The 14,375-nt window shown below is 50.4% G+C and overlaps 1 protein-coding gene across 2 annotated transcripts in view; it reads left to right on the top strand.

Moving 5' to 3' along the window:
- Agap1 (ArfGAP with GTPase domain, ankyrin repeat and PH domain 1) overlaps positions 1–14,375 on the top strand; it is a 440,472-nt gene that overhangs the window by 157,687 nt on the left and 268,410 nt on the right. The window lies entirely within an intron of this gene.

Here is a 14,375-nt window from a genome sequence, read left to right on the forward strand (position 1 = left end):
GGCAGCTCTTGTAAAGAGAAACATTTAATTGGAGCTGGCTTACAGTTTCAGAGGTTCAGTCCATCTTCATCGTGGCAGAAAGCATGGTAGCATGCAGGCAGACGTGGTGCTGGAGAGGGAGCTGAGAGTTCTATATCTTGATCCACAGGTGGCCAGGAGAGGACTCCCCCTGCAGGCAGCTAGGAGGAGGCTCTCTTCTGCACTGGGCAGAGCTTGAGCATACATAGGGTCTCAAAGCCCACCCCCATAGTGATGTACTTCCTCCAGCAAGGCCAAACCTACTCTAACAAGGCTACACCTCCTAATAGAGCCACTCCCTGGGCCAAGCATATTCAAACCACCGCACTGTGATCCTGTCTTGCCCCTGGGAGGTTTGGGTAATGGGAGGGATAATGTGGTGAGGAGCTTAAAACAGAACATCACTCTTCGAGAAGAGCTCTGCCTCCTGACAGAAACATCTCAGGAGCAGTCACCCTGGACTGTTTTCTTCAGGTGCCTCTCAGTGCCACCATACAGGGTGGCTCAATTCTCTCTTCTTGAGTGGCACCTTTTTAGTTGGCATTTTATTCCATGAGAGAAGAGAGTGACTTGAAAGCCTGGGAGATGTAGTCAAGAAAAACCACTTTATGCATTCTACTTAATGCTACTTTTAATTAGTGACTTAGGGGAAACTGGTTTATCTCGGCAGGAAGTCTGTGATCCCTGGAATGAGCTGAAAGAGTGCAGCTATTGTATGGGTGGTCTCCTTTATGTGTGAGTGAGTGTATTTGTGAGTGTGTGTGTGAGTGTGGGGGGGGGGGGAGGCAGAGAGAGAGGTGATGTATGAGTGATACCGGAGTCCCAGGGCTGCTGTTGCAAAAAACTATAGACCCAGTGGCTGAAAGCAGAAGTGATATCCCTAGGCGAGTTTGGTTCCTTTAGTAGGCAGGCAGGGCAGGTCTCTGTGGTGTTGGTGGTGGCGGTGGTGGTGGTGGCAGTGGCAGTGTGTCACCAGTGTACTCAGAGCTATGGAGGGAAGGCTCAGCTTCATCTCTTCCCGTGGACCTGGGTTGGTTAACACTGCTGGCTCTTGAATCCCACAGGACAGAACCAGGCTGGGTGTGACCCTCACACCTCCCTTCAATGCCCTATTAATAGCTGCTAATTAGAGTTGTGAACGGGTGTTTGGGCTGTATAATGTCAGGTCCCTCTCATGTGTTAAGTGCTTAGCATTCACTGTGTACCCTGCCTTCCCTCATACCAAGCCCATGTGTTTCATGGAATTTTAACTCCCTGTGGGGAGGGAAATAGAGAAACAGCTTGTCAACAGCATGTGGGAGGTGTTGGGAATCATGTGTCATCCCAGGACACTTGCTGTGTCCTCCAGGGGTGATAGGCCCTGAGCCCTGGGCCACCCTCTCTGGGTGTTGTTTCCTCCTGCCTGAGGGTTGTCGTCCCAGAGGGTCCCAGAGGGCCATGTGGATAGAAGGGCACCTAGACTGCTGAAGCTTGCCGGCCTCCAGGCCTTGGTGCTTCCGTAGGGATGGATCCAGTAGATGGCTTTGAGGTTGACATCAGCAAAGCTGAGAATGGCAGTGAGAAATGGATCACCCCCAGCTGATGCTTCCCAGCCGTAGTCTGCTGATGGCACAGGGCTAGAACTGTGGGCTGAAGTTGTATTGTCTGCAAACCACCTTCTGTTACCCAGAGCCAGAGTAAACAAACCCCCACACACTAAATGGAGGCTAAGGCCTGCCTGCCTGCCTGCCTGCTGTAAGATTCACTCACTGCCTGAAGAGGGAGGAAGGCAAGTCTCACTCCAAGAGTGACTGTCACTGGCTACAACTTCAGGAAAGAAGAGCTACTACATCCAGGTGTGGCATGGGAGCACGTGGGCCCGCTGTTCCAATCCACATGGACATAATTCATAAGAAACATGTTCCTCTTGTCACTGACTTTTTCGTTGTTCATTGGCTCTTAACCTGTTCAAATTTGTAGGCAGAAGCTTCAAGATTGTGGTTGCCCTAGATATGTCTACACTGACAGCCAGTAGGTGCTTGGCCAGTTGCTTGGTGATGGAGACACACGTCCAGGAGGCCTGGTTCCGCCCCAGCTCTGTTTCTGTGCTCTCCTGGCTATCCTAGCAGTTGTATACATAGTGGCCTTATGCACAGTGACCTCAGCCACTACAGTGAGGGTGCACAGACAACAGCCTGGAGATCCCCACATCAGGTCTCTTCTCCCCACCCCACCCCAGTCGGAAAACAGCCAATCAGAAGTATGCTCCTGAGTCACCCATTTTCCACAAAGTAACCCAAGAAAATCAGAGTGGGGCAGATAATCCAAGGTGGATCTTTGGCTAGGGCGGGGATGGCAGTGTCTTCCCTCTGAAGCACTGGAGGGAGGTGGAGGAGCCCACACACGATGTGTGTAAATGCCACATGTGTTGCAGTTTGAAGTTGTTTTAGTAATGATGGTGTGAGGAAGCATCAGGCATGCTCAGTAGGTCTGACTTACAATGAGGGGCATTTTTTATCTGTGCTTGGCTGGATCCGTGGGTCTGCAGCAGGGGTATATGGAGGGTTGGTTGTCTTAAGAGTGAACTGGGTCAGAAGGTCTCTGTTGTGAGAGATGCCCTGGGAGCCCTAAATGATGCTGCGCTCTTCCAGTGACAAGCTTCACCAAGCATGGTTCCACCACGGCTCACCCTGAAGAACCAACAAGAGAGCTTGGGGCTTCCTTGCAGAGCATGTGTGGGTGTGAGGGCAGGAGTGATGACCCAGGTCAGCCATGCTGGAAAGTCTTTAACCAGCATGAGTGATAGCCTCCCCATAGCCATGCAGATGAAGCCCCCTTCTCATTCACCTTTCTAAGCCTCCATGTACTGTCAGCTCTGGAGATCCTGAGGCCATGTGCAGTTAGATCCAATTGTAAACAAATGGCTAGGAGATGTGGCTGGACTCTCAGGTGAGGGTCCAGTGACCTCCCAGTCTTCTCTTCCTTTGAGAGAGTATCAGCAGTCTACAGGCCCACCAGTGGCAGTTGACTCTTAGAAGAAGGCACAGCCCATCTGATGGAGCAACCCCTCCCCCCCATAGAGGATAGCATAATACAGTCTCATAACTTACACCAGGAAACTAAACTCTTAGAGCCTGAATCCCCAAAACTCTGCCGGTGCTCCTGGCTAACTGGAGTGTGCAGGCGACAGGTCTCAACTCTTGGTTCCTGAGAGAAGCTCTGAGCTTATGTTGCCCGTTTACTTCTGATGGAGTGGTTTTAGGTTTGGGGAAAACAGTCTGTGGGGAGGAGTGCAGCCCACATCTTGGGAGAGACAAACTGAGACGTGTATATGTGTAGGGGCTGGGGAAGGGGTGCTAAGAGAGAGGAGTAGGGTGCTGAAAGGTAGGGAACAAAATGTACCCCATAACCTGGGAGCATTTAGAATGCAGTTTGGGCTGCTGTGCAGTCTGTTGTCCCATCTCCTGCTATGCCCTGAAGAGGCTTGCTAATGTCAGACACGACTGCCTGGGGCTGAGTCGTCAGGGTTCACAGCTCGTCTTGGCCGTTGAGCAGTCTTACAGCATCTGATGAACACACACACACAGAGTGACTTGTGTAGAGTTCTCAGAAAATTCTCAGCCTTCGTATAATGACAACCCTGTTGTCGCAGAGCCATGGGTGGCCTCCTCCTGTGTGGGCCTGTCATATGTGGATGCCACGAGAGGCTCTAACTCTGCTCCTTCTAGAGCCTCAGCTCCCTCTGATGTTCTCAGTGGTGTGGCTGTTGTCACCAGTGCTTTCCTCTGCTCAAGGACCTCATTGGTCCATATGAAACAGGCAGACAGCTTCAGGGCATCCCAAGCATCCCCTGAACCAAGGTGAGACCAATAAAGGCACAGCCTTTATGTTGCCTGGGACCACACCTGACAACCAGGAACCTAGATCAGAGGTCAAGATAGGAGGTGGTCGGTACCCTCTCCTGGGTCTAGAAGCTCTAGGGTCTTTGCCACATTCATGGATAGGTGGGAAGGTGTGGAACTGTGAGTGCCACATGCAGACCAGAGCACTGAGTTTGCCATGCAGGCTTTATTTGAGTTTCTCTCTCTCTCTGGGGTGCTGATGTCACATGCTACAGCAGGTTCCTGGTGGTCACTTACATCCATCCAGCAGTTGCCTGAGAGTTGCTGTCCATGCGTCAATCTTGATATTCCCCCAAAGTGCCTGCCTGGACTGGTCTCCTAACAGATGTGTCTGGCTAGCGTCAGGCTAGTGAGTGTGTTCTCAGGAGCGCGTGGATCTGAAATATTTTGTTAATGGATGTTTGCTTAGTCTCCTAGAAACAAATGCTGTGGTAAACACCCAGCCCGATCTCTCAGAGTTGCTGAAACACATTTAGGCCATTGGCTCCAAGAACCTTTTCCAAATCCAGTAAACTTTTAAAAAGTCCGTTAGTCTTGCTGCACAGGTGGTAGGCTGCTTCTCAAACTCTGACGTTTGAGCAAAACAAAAATCCACATAACCCTAATAAAACTGGAGTGGCTTTGAAATCTACCCATTTACGGTTTTTGAATGTGAATTTTACCCTGTTGCTTGCAACCCAGGAATTTTTTTTAAAGCAAAAGCAACCGCTTAGGGTTATCTCTGAGCCTTGAGATCATGGGCCCACTGGTTGGTCGGTTCCATAATTGAGTTCCGTTGTTATTCTGCGTGGTTTGAGGTGTGCTAACCTGGCCCCTAACAGGAATGTCCCCTACCTTACCTTCCATGTTGACATCATGTGTGTTGCATGCAGTCTCTGACTCTACCCTGCATGGCACGACACTGCGTAAGACAGGTGAAGGACACTCAATTCTTTACTAGACTTTGGAAGATGTAACAAGAGAAGCATGCACTGTGAACAAGGGGAGAGAGCAGCAAAGCCAGGAAAGGGGAGGTTGTCATGTTTCTGGCATCCACGAGTCTGGCAGGACAAAATGTGTTTTTCAGTTGGTTGGCAGCAACTCAGTGGCTTGTCCATGTTTTTATCATTACTTCAGCAAGAAGCCGAAGACTCACTGAAAACTGGCCCAGGGCCTGAGGCTGGTGTGCGAATCCAGGAAGCAGTTGTTTCCCCGATCGTTAGGTGGAACTGATTGATACCTGGCCAGGTCAAGTCTCCAGCCCTCTAGCTAGGCTAGACCAGCTGGCACATGCTGGGCAGGATCAGCAGTTCACGGTCACAGGACGTGCGTACACTTGGATGCCACTGGGCTCCGGAGTCAGAATCAGCCGGCCTGGCTTTCCACACAGCTGTTGATGTCCCAGGAACCTAAAGAGTTGAGCATAGCCATAATTGCTTTTATACTTTTGGAACAGGATTTGGTATATTGTAGCCTGACCTTGATGTCACTGTGTAATAGAAGGTGGCTTGAGCATCTGACCCTCCTGCCTCTGTTTCTCCATTGCTGGGGTTGCAGCTGTGCACCACCATGCCCAGTGCGTGTATGCCAAGTAGAATCATAGAGTCGCGCACGTAAGACAAGCACTCTACCCACTGAGCTGTGTCCCCAGTCCAACAGCACAACCGCTCTCAGCAGGAAAAATATAGATGGCTTCATATCTACAGTCCCAGGGTATGTTTCAAGATTTTAAGATACATTTACAGGTGTGTTCTCCACTGAAGTTCATCACCTTTACCTGCCAGGCTTTAATTTTGGAATCTGTTATTCCCCGACCCCACATCTAGTACTTGTGTCTGCTGTGTTCATTTGTCCTTGACTTTGCCATCAGTGCCCAGCCTGCTTCCACTTTTAAGGCACCTCATGGCAACAGCCTGCTTGGATCTGGCTGGAGCAAGACTAGGTTTACTTATCAGTCTGCAGCTGGGGATGGGGGGCTGGGAGGAAGGGAAAGAGACGCTCAAATAGGGGAGGTCGGCTTCTTGACCTATATTCCTGGAACGCGGGCTCCTCCCTCTCCCATCTCTTGTATGTCCTGACTTTAACGCTCATGTAGCTAGCTAGCCAGCTCTCCCCACCCAGTGCCAAGCAGCTTGTTGATGCCCCTGACCATGGTGCCAGACCATGTACAGAGAAAGAGTGAAATGTTTCTCTCTTTTGCCTTTCAGTTCTTTGTTTTTCTCTTTCCAGCAGAATAGTCCGAGATTGTTCTGATTGACCATGCTCCAGCCTTGTGCTTTGTCTTTGAGCCGATAGGTATGTCTAGGTATAAGAAAAGATTCTGGTCAGCTAGTCTCGGGGAACACAGTAGTGAGGTGTGCCTCACTGTTGGCTCCTGAACTGCTGGTGATGGAGGTAGAACCAAGCCTGTGTTGTAGCCACAGAGGGACAAGTGTTCTTTGAGAGTTTAAACAATGGGCCTGTGCAGTGCATTTCATCTTCCCGTCACTCTCCGAGTGTGGTGCAGACCAGAGTTGGACAGCACTGTGTACATATACCCCAATCCTGCCTCACACAGGCGACTCCTTAACTTCTACGGCTCCACAGAGCCTAGGTGGAAGCCTCTGCTCTTTCCTGGACATACTCCCCTTCCTGGTCCATACAAGGACGTGTGTCCTTGTCAGAGCTACTGTGGGTGTAGGCCACAATATCCAAGGAGCACGGGGCCCAACACTGTGTGTGTGTAATCTCAGCACAGAGCCCCATACTGACAGCAGCCTACGTTGCTTGGCTGTAATGAGTTTGTGTAATTGATTTATCTGTGATTGGTCCAGACCAGAAAAGGAAACCAGACATTGCTAGTAGTGCTCTCCTGCCTCTGCCCGTGGAGATTTCCAGGGTGCACCATGTGAGGACTCTTAGGTGGGACCTAGGCAGAGACACTTGGCGTGTGTGCTGCTGCGCCTGAGGCTGGCCTGTCCCTGTGGCCGTGGGGTCAGCATATCTGGCCAGCAGTTTCTGGCTTTTTGAGTCCCCCACCCCCACTGCTTATTGATAAGCATTTAAATTTTAAAAAATCTAACACCATGAAAAATAGGAGACAAACTGATGAAACACAGCAGTTGTTTTTCAAGGGCCCAATGGGCAAACCAGCTGTGCTGAAAGGACAGTGCGTGCGGTCACTGGGGAGGGCGCGTGACGACAGAACCAGTCCACACTGCTCCTGCCCTTCACACGCTGATAGGAAGATGCCTTAGGTTGCATGAAGTAAAGTTTGAATAGAACAGGACTCCTAAAGAATTGTCCCCACCCAAGAAGTGACAGTGACATAGTACATGCTTTGGAGATGAGGTGGGGACTTTGTAGCTAGGAGTCCCCAGACTTCCTCTTGGCTTTGGAACTGACTTAGATTTTGGTAAACGTGATCTGTAGGAACCCTCTATACTTGGCCCTCATGTCCCATCAGGATTATTGGCTTCTTCAACAATGCCGGCAGCTTGGGGCCCGTACACCAGCGTCTAGAGTGCATAGACCTTATTCCAAAATGTTTCAGATGCAGGCTGGTCCTGGAGGAAGCGAGGTCTGGCAGGCTTGGGCTGAGCCTGAGGCCCGGTAGCTCCAGCCTCAGAAAGAGGGCACAAGGACACCTTGCCTTGCCAGCTCTGAACAGGAGGCTAGTGTGCTGGTGGTGCTCCCCAGCCTGAGGTGTGGGTCCTCTCAGTGGAGAGTCCCTTTCAGGAGGAGCAAAAGCCTTGAGGCAGAACCTAATGTATTCCTTCTAGTAAACAAATTACATGGGATTGCAACACAAATGATGCCCCAGAGACTGAGGACAGACGGAGTGACCTTCAGAGCAGTAAGTGTGTGTTTATCTACAGTATGAGTATTCAGAGTGCAGACTAGCATGTGACTCAGTGGCAGGGCCTTGGCTAGCTGAAGCCTTCCCTGGGTTTAGTCCCTGGCATGGGAGGGAGAACCCAGTAGTAACCTTTAAATAGTGGTTACCTGGACCTGAATTGTTGCTGCCTATGAGCTATGAAGAGGTTTTTACAATGAAATAAAAATAAACATTGACAGAGCCTAAAGTACTCTGGCCCTTTATGGAAATAGCTTCTTAACCTTCTCCAGCATAGTCAGGCACAGCTCAGTGACAGGGGCCATCTGAGAAATGGCCTCTAGGCCATATCATAGACACGAGGACATCACTAGATGTCTCAGCAAAGCCTAGGAGAGCAGTGGTGTCGCCTGTACATATAAACTGGGCTTTCAGGCTCCAGCGTCTGCTGCCCTTGGCAAGCTCTGCTACATTCAAGTGTAAAGCATTGGTGCGTAGTGTCTTGGGTTTTGTTTTCTCGTCCTCTGGGGTTGGTTCACTGCTGCCTCCCCTCCTCCCCTCACTCCTCCCCTATTGATCCCTCCCCTGTTGGGATATTTGCCCAATATCTTGTCCTTATGATTTCTGCTTCTCCAATGATGGGCATCTCTGTCCCATCGTTGTCTTGGAGACAAGGGTTGTATTGGCTCTTTTTTCTTTTTGGTCGGGGGAGTATCTGTATCATTTATGGTTATCCACACTGACCTGGGCTCTGAGGCTGTAGTGCCAGTTCCTCAGAAAATGACCTTCTGTGGACCGCTCTCATTTGCCTCATCAGCTGCAAGGGCAGAGGGCACAGAGCCCTGAGGAACCTCACGATGAGTGACCATCACCAGCCTGACAGTCATAATGTTCTGGCTACCTCTGTTTGCCTCCCCAGGAAGGTAACTCTCTCTGGGTTAGAGACCAGGGGACCTGCCGCCCCTGTGCATCTGCTGAAGGCCCTCCTCCAGCATCCATCGTGTGTCCTGAGGCACAGAGCAGCACTTCCTCTTCCTGAGATTGCTGTGGGCACAGGCCTTGCTTCTGCAGATGGAAGCCTCTCACATTCTAGAAGCCAGCTGTGGGAGAGGGCTCTGTTTTTTCAGTGGGGCCTCAGGTTGTTTCACAGCCTTGCCCTGTGCCGCTCCTTCTCATGCCGCCCCTCCCCTCCCCTCCCCTCCCCTCCCCTCCCCTCCCCTCCCCCTCCCCCTCCCCCTCCCCTCCCCCCAGGAATGGAGGAGTCAGTTCTGGCCCCATTGTGTTCTGATGGGCCAGCCCAGCTTATAACTGAGGTGTCCCTTCTCAATTTCTTTCTTCTGACAGGGACTTGAGTTAAGGGAGGCCACCTTGGGTCACCCTCCTCCCTAGTGACCCACCCACAGAGACCTTGACAGAGTGTGGTTGGCTCCTCACTCACTCTTAGCACACTGCTCTGGGCGGTTTTTTTATTTCCCACCATAAGCTCAAAATGCATGGCAAAGGAAATCTGTTTTGGTTAAGTTTTATAAACGACTATGTTACCAATAACCTCGGCTCCCACTGTAAAAATACTATGTGGTCCAAAATTCCTTTCAAATATCACAATACTAAACTTTTCCAGAGCCCCAATCTCATAAAGTACTGGCTTAAATATTTTTGTCATAGTTTAAAAGCCGCATTAATTTTTAAAGGAGTTTGGCACATTTGTGATTAAGTTTATATTCCCTTAGGGAGAACAGAAAAGGCCTGCAGCCCACAGTGTCTCTCAGTCCCCTTTGCTTTAGATAATAAGGCGACCACATTTGCAGGGACTTGTCCTGCACCACCATGAAGCTAAGGGGAAAAGGCTGATCTCACGAACCATCTACTTAGAAGCGGCAAGAAGAGACCTGGTACCATCCCTGCTCTTTCCTCTTGCCAGGGTTTAGGCTCTGGGCCAGCTGGCACCTGCTGCAAGGGCCACTGGGTTAGGCTCAGGGGTGAGACTGAGCTCGCCTCTTGGCAGTGGCCCCACAAAGGCAGCTCCAGCTCGGTATAACTCTAGGCCCTTCCTTGTGCATGCCAAATCAGAGATGGGCACAACCACAAGAAGGCCTGATGGTTTCAGCAGAGGTCTGTGGTCTCGGCAGCACAGCGATGGTTTAGAGTGGCAGCCCCCCGAGCTGGGGCTTAGTGGGAGAAGGCTTACTTGGCTCCCTGCATCCTCTGTGTCAGCTCCAAGACTGAGGAGAATGTCACTTTGCAGACAGGGTCACATTAGGGTCATGTGGGACTTGGTGTTCACATGGAAGAGGACGGTTCGAGGACCAGGAGCTCTGGCTTTCTTTCCTACAGGCCCGTGGGAGGGCAGGGGTTTCTCTGTCCCTTAGTGTCTTAAGGGCTTCCCAAAGGCTCTGGGCTGGTCTCTGATGCTTGTGTCACAAGGCACTTGTGGGGAATAACTCAAGTGGTGCTTGTCCATGTCACTGTGAGAGGGCTCTTGTCATTGTCCTCAGTCTTCCTTGCTTGGACAACTGTTATAGATACAACTAATAGCTTTCAGTGCAAGTATTGGGAATGATGAAACAGGCAGACATCTGTGGCCTTACTTACGCCAGGCCATTCCTATTTTTGGACTCGGAAAATTCCATTTAACTGTTATTTTACCCCTTAAAGCAGAACTGGACAGAGATGGGACCCTGGCCCAGCATGCGAGAGGAATAAACCGTGGCAGCTCCTCCCAGTGTGAGCTGAAACAGAAGGAAGCCAGTTATCTGGCATGTGGTGTCCCAGATTTAGAGCTGGTTCCTACAGTGAGAGTCTCAGAATAGTCACCTTGAAATTGGCTGAGGTTGGATGGTGAGAAACACCCCTAATCAGACCTTTAAAGTATGCTCTACAGCCAGAGAACACAGCTGCGCTCTTCTTTAGCAGCACGCTATGCCTTCACTGAACAGTTCTTTCTGACGTGCTGGCCATATGTGTTGCTGAGCAGAAGTTTGTCTTTCCTCGGCCCTGGCTTGGGGGAGAAGTCAGGATGCTGGGGAGTGGGTGTTAGTGGTAAAGTGCTTGTCACAGAAGCAGGAGAAGCAGGAGGACGTGAGCTCAGTCCCCAGAACTCACTCGTTTCCGTTGTTTTAAAGCCAGCTATAGTAATGCATGCTTATAACCTTTGTATAAGAGAGGGCCAGGCGACTCTCTGAGCCTGGCTCACTAATAGTTTAGCCTGGTAAGCTCTAGGGCAGCAAGTATTGCTGTCTCAAAAAGCAGGGTGTAGGGCCACAGAGCATCAGCACCCAGGCTGACTTCTGGCAGGTACACACGTGTGCACCTACGCACATGTGCATGTACACACACACACACACACACACACACACACACACACACGTATACACACACGACAAAAGATCCAGGGCTGCACAAAGGCAGCAGAAGCTGGAAGGTACATGTTGGAGATGAGCAGAGACTTGAAGTTGAGTTAACTCCATGCTTGGTTCTCAGAGGAGGTGAGCACACAGCGCTGTTGTCCAGATTCCGTTCAGGAAGTTACCATGGGCCACTGCACTCAGCATGATGCAAAGGGAGCCTTGTAGCTGGGGAAGGGTTACTACGAACAGGGAAAGGACTGCATTTCCCAGCATGGGAAGGAAGATATTTCTCCAATTGCAGAGTCTTGCCAATCAGCATCTTACAATGGGACAAAGGTACAGCCATCTCAGTCTGTTACCAGTCTGGGGGCAACAGTATGGGGCTCTGAGTAAGAGGACGACCCCCCTTCAACAGCACCCCAGAACCTGCACACACACAAGAGGTAAGCTAGGCATGGGTCAGACATCCATCAGAGAGGTCAGGTGTATATGTGACACCTTTTGCAATTTAATGATAGGTAGTCATAACCAATAGTCAGAGAAGTTCACAGTTGTTCTCGGGCTAGAAATGGATGGCTGGATGTGGTAGACCTCTGAGAGAATGACTTAGATTTGGATATTAAATAGACACTTTAAATCTAGATTGACCAGTTATGTGTATGTTAGCAGCACACACACCAACATTGAAATAGCAGAGAATACTCACATGACAAACAAGGCATTCGGATTCCATTAAAAAAAAACACATTAAAAATGAAAATTGAATTTGGTTATCTTCTGGAATTTTTGGTAGAAAACAGGACCTAATGGCCAAGATAAGATGGCAGATTTGAATTCAGAAGTAGAGTGGGCATCTTTACTTCAAAAACCCAACAATCCAAAGTATCCCAGAATCCACAGTAGTTTGGATTCTCAGAAAGTGTCAGATGTTCAAGTGAAGGGTGTTTGGCTGGTGGTAGTCCCAGACTCGGGCTCTTGTGAACTCATTCCTGTTCCTGGCATTTCGAATGCGGGACCCCGACCTCAGAGTAGAGGTTCTAGAGAGGCACCCCCGTCCTGACAAGGACAGTTCCCTCTTTGGGTGACCATGGAGGACACGTATCAGTGTGTTATTTTGGTGGCCTGGATTCTCAGGACCCGGGTGTGCCTGTTGCACAGAGCGACTGAGTGGTGATAGCATCCCATTCAATCCTGGACTGCTTCCTCCCAGCCTGCATTCCCAGGTTCCTGGCTGGGTTTTAATCTCCTGATATTACACGTCTGGGTTCAGGGAACCTCCCTGTATTTGTTTCCCAATTTGGCCGAAATTCTGAACCCATGGGTGTTCTCAGTAATGATGAAGTGTTGAAATAGGAGTCACGTTTTCTGTATCTGGGATGTCAGCGATATCAGAGTTTGCAGAGGCCTTTGAGGTGGAAGGAGGCACCTTCTTCTGTCTGGAAGTGGTGTGGATGCAGCTGAGAGCCCTTGGGGTCATGATACCTAGAAACCTAGCTGCCTTCTGTAAAGCTGGGGAAGGCCTGTGAGGGTTTGGTGTGATTCCGCTACCTAGAAACATCTCTTATGGTCAGGTCCAAGCGACTAGACAGGAACTCTTTGTCAGCAGCCTGCCGGAGGGACGGTCACTGCACAGCGTGCATGATTGTATCTGGAGAGGGGGAGCGAGGTGACTGGCACTTGTGGACAGCCAGGGCTGCTGCTGCGACCAGACTGTCCAGAGCAAGACAGAGAAGCCTCATGTATGTTCACCCTTGGAGGTTTCCACTGTGGCCACTGGGCAGGGGCTGCTGGGATGAGGAGAGGGACGAAGTACAGTTTGCCCCACCTCTGCAGGGATTCAACCTGGAAAAACAGACCTGTGCCCTATGGAACGCCTTCTCCTGTGACCACAGAGCTTCAGGGGCACGCCTTAGACCTGCCTGCCTGCTGCTGTGACCCTCAGAGATGGTTTCTCTGGCGGTTGGGCTCTTGCATCACTCTGGTGATGATGGTGATGATGTCATCCATCAGATCATGAAAGCTACATCTCAGAGGACCATGGGGAAGATTTTCAAACTCCACACAGACTCTGCTTTCCCCAGACCCTGGGGACTGTGTCCATCTGCATATCTATGTCCAGGGGTAAAAGGAGGGATTTCCCAGAGCCAAGAATGCCAGGTTGCTTTGCAAACATTATTTTTCACTTGAAGTTTGACTTCCCATCTGTCTCATCAAGAAACAGAAGGTTGGGGCTGGAGAGATGGCTCAGCAGTTAAGAGCACCGGCTGCTCTTCCAGAGGACCCGGGTTCAGTTCCCAGCACTCATGTGGCAGCCTCATGACCTATCTGTGACTAGTTCTAGAGGATCCGACATATATGCATGCGAAACAGCCCCACATATGAAATGAAAATAAATTTAAAAATTAAAAAACTGAGAAAGTTTCCCATATCTTATTTCAGAAGTAAAATTGATGAAGTAACAGTGACGCCACCCCAGCTTGTGCGCACACTTACCTCTGTGAGCAAGTCCTATGCTGTCAGGTGTGTCCTAGAAGCGCAGTTTCCGACCCTAGGCTGCAGTTGTGAATATTAGCCGCAGTCATGCCAGCCACTGCTGCTCATCCTGCTTTGTGTACAGTCTGTACTTTAGTCCACCAGATGGCATCCTTACCATCTTCCAGTTGGGGTCACTGTCATGGAGGGAGGTGACTGGTGGGGCTGGTTCTGGGGCAGCCCTGATTCAGACAGAGTTGGCAATGGTGGTAGAATGTGGGTACAGGTATGCTTTCGGCTGTCATACTTGGGGTGTCTGTCAGGAGTGACAGAAGGCTGTTTGAGGAGAGATGTCGACTCCTCGTTAGCTGAAGAATCTGTGATTTGGGGATCCGAGGTTACGGAATTCCTCCTACGGCGTTGACATGCCCATGCGAGGTGTTTTCAAGCTTGTCTAGGGGGCAGCTATCCTGTCCCTGCAAACCTCGTCCCCCAGTACATCCCAAGCCTTCCCTGTGACTCCGCTCGGGAGGGAGAGCATGAGTGTGTCCTTGTATTGCAGTGTTAGGTTCGTTGAGAAAGTTAAAGGGGAGCAAAGGAAAGCACAGCTCCTTGTTAGGCGCACACAGAGAAGGAAGGGCTGGTGTGTGTGTGTGTTTGTGTGTGTGTGTGTGTGTGTGTGTGTCTGTCCTTTGTGTGTGCTTGTGTGGGAAGGGCACTTATTTAATATAGGAACCACTTATTTAATGTAGGTCCTGGACACCATTGAGTTTGTGTGGGGAGTGTAGTTATTTAGCTTTGTGATGAAGTGGCCAAGACCTGAGACTGGGGCAGAAGTGGCTCTGGAAGATTCTTGCAAACTTG

This window comes from Mus musculus, chromosome 1 (genome assembly GCF_000001635.26).
Source record: "Mus musculus strain C57BL/6J chromosome 1, GRCm38.p6 C57BL/6J".
Lineage (NCBI taxonomy): Eukaryota > Metazoa > Chordata > Mammalia > Rodentia > Muridae > Mus > Mus musculus.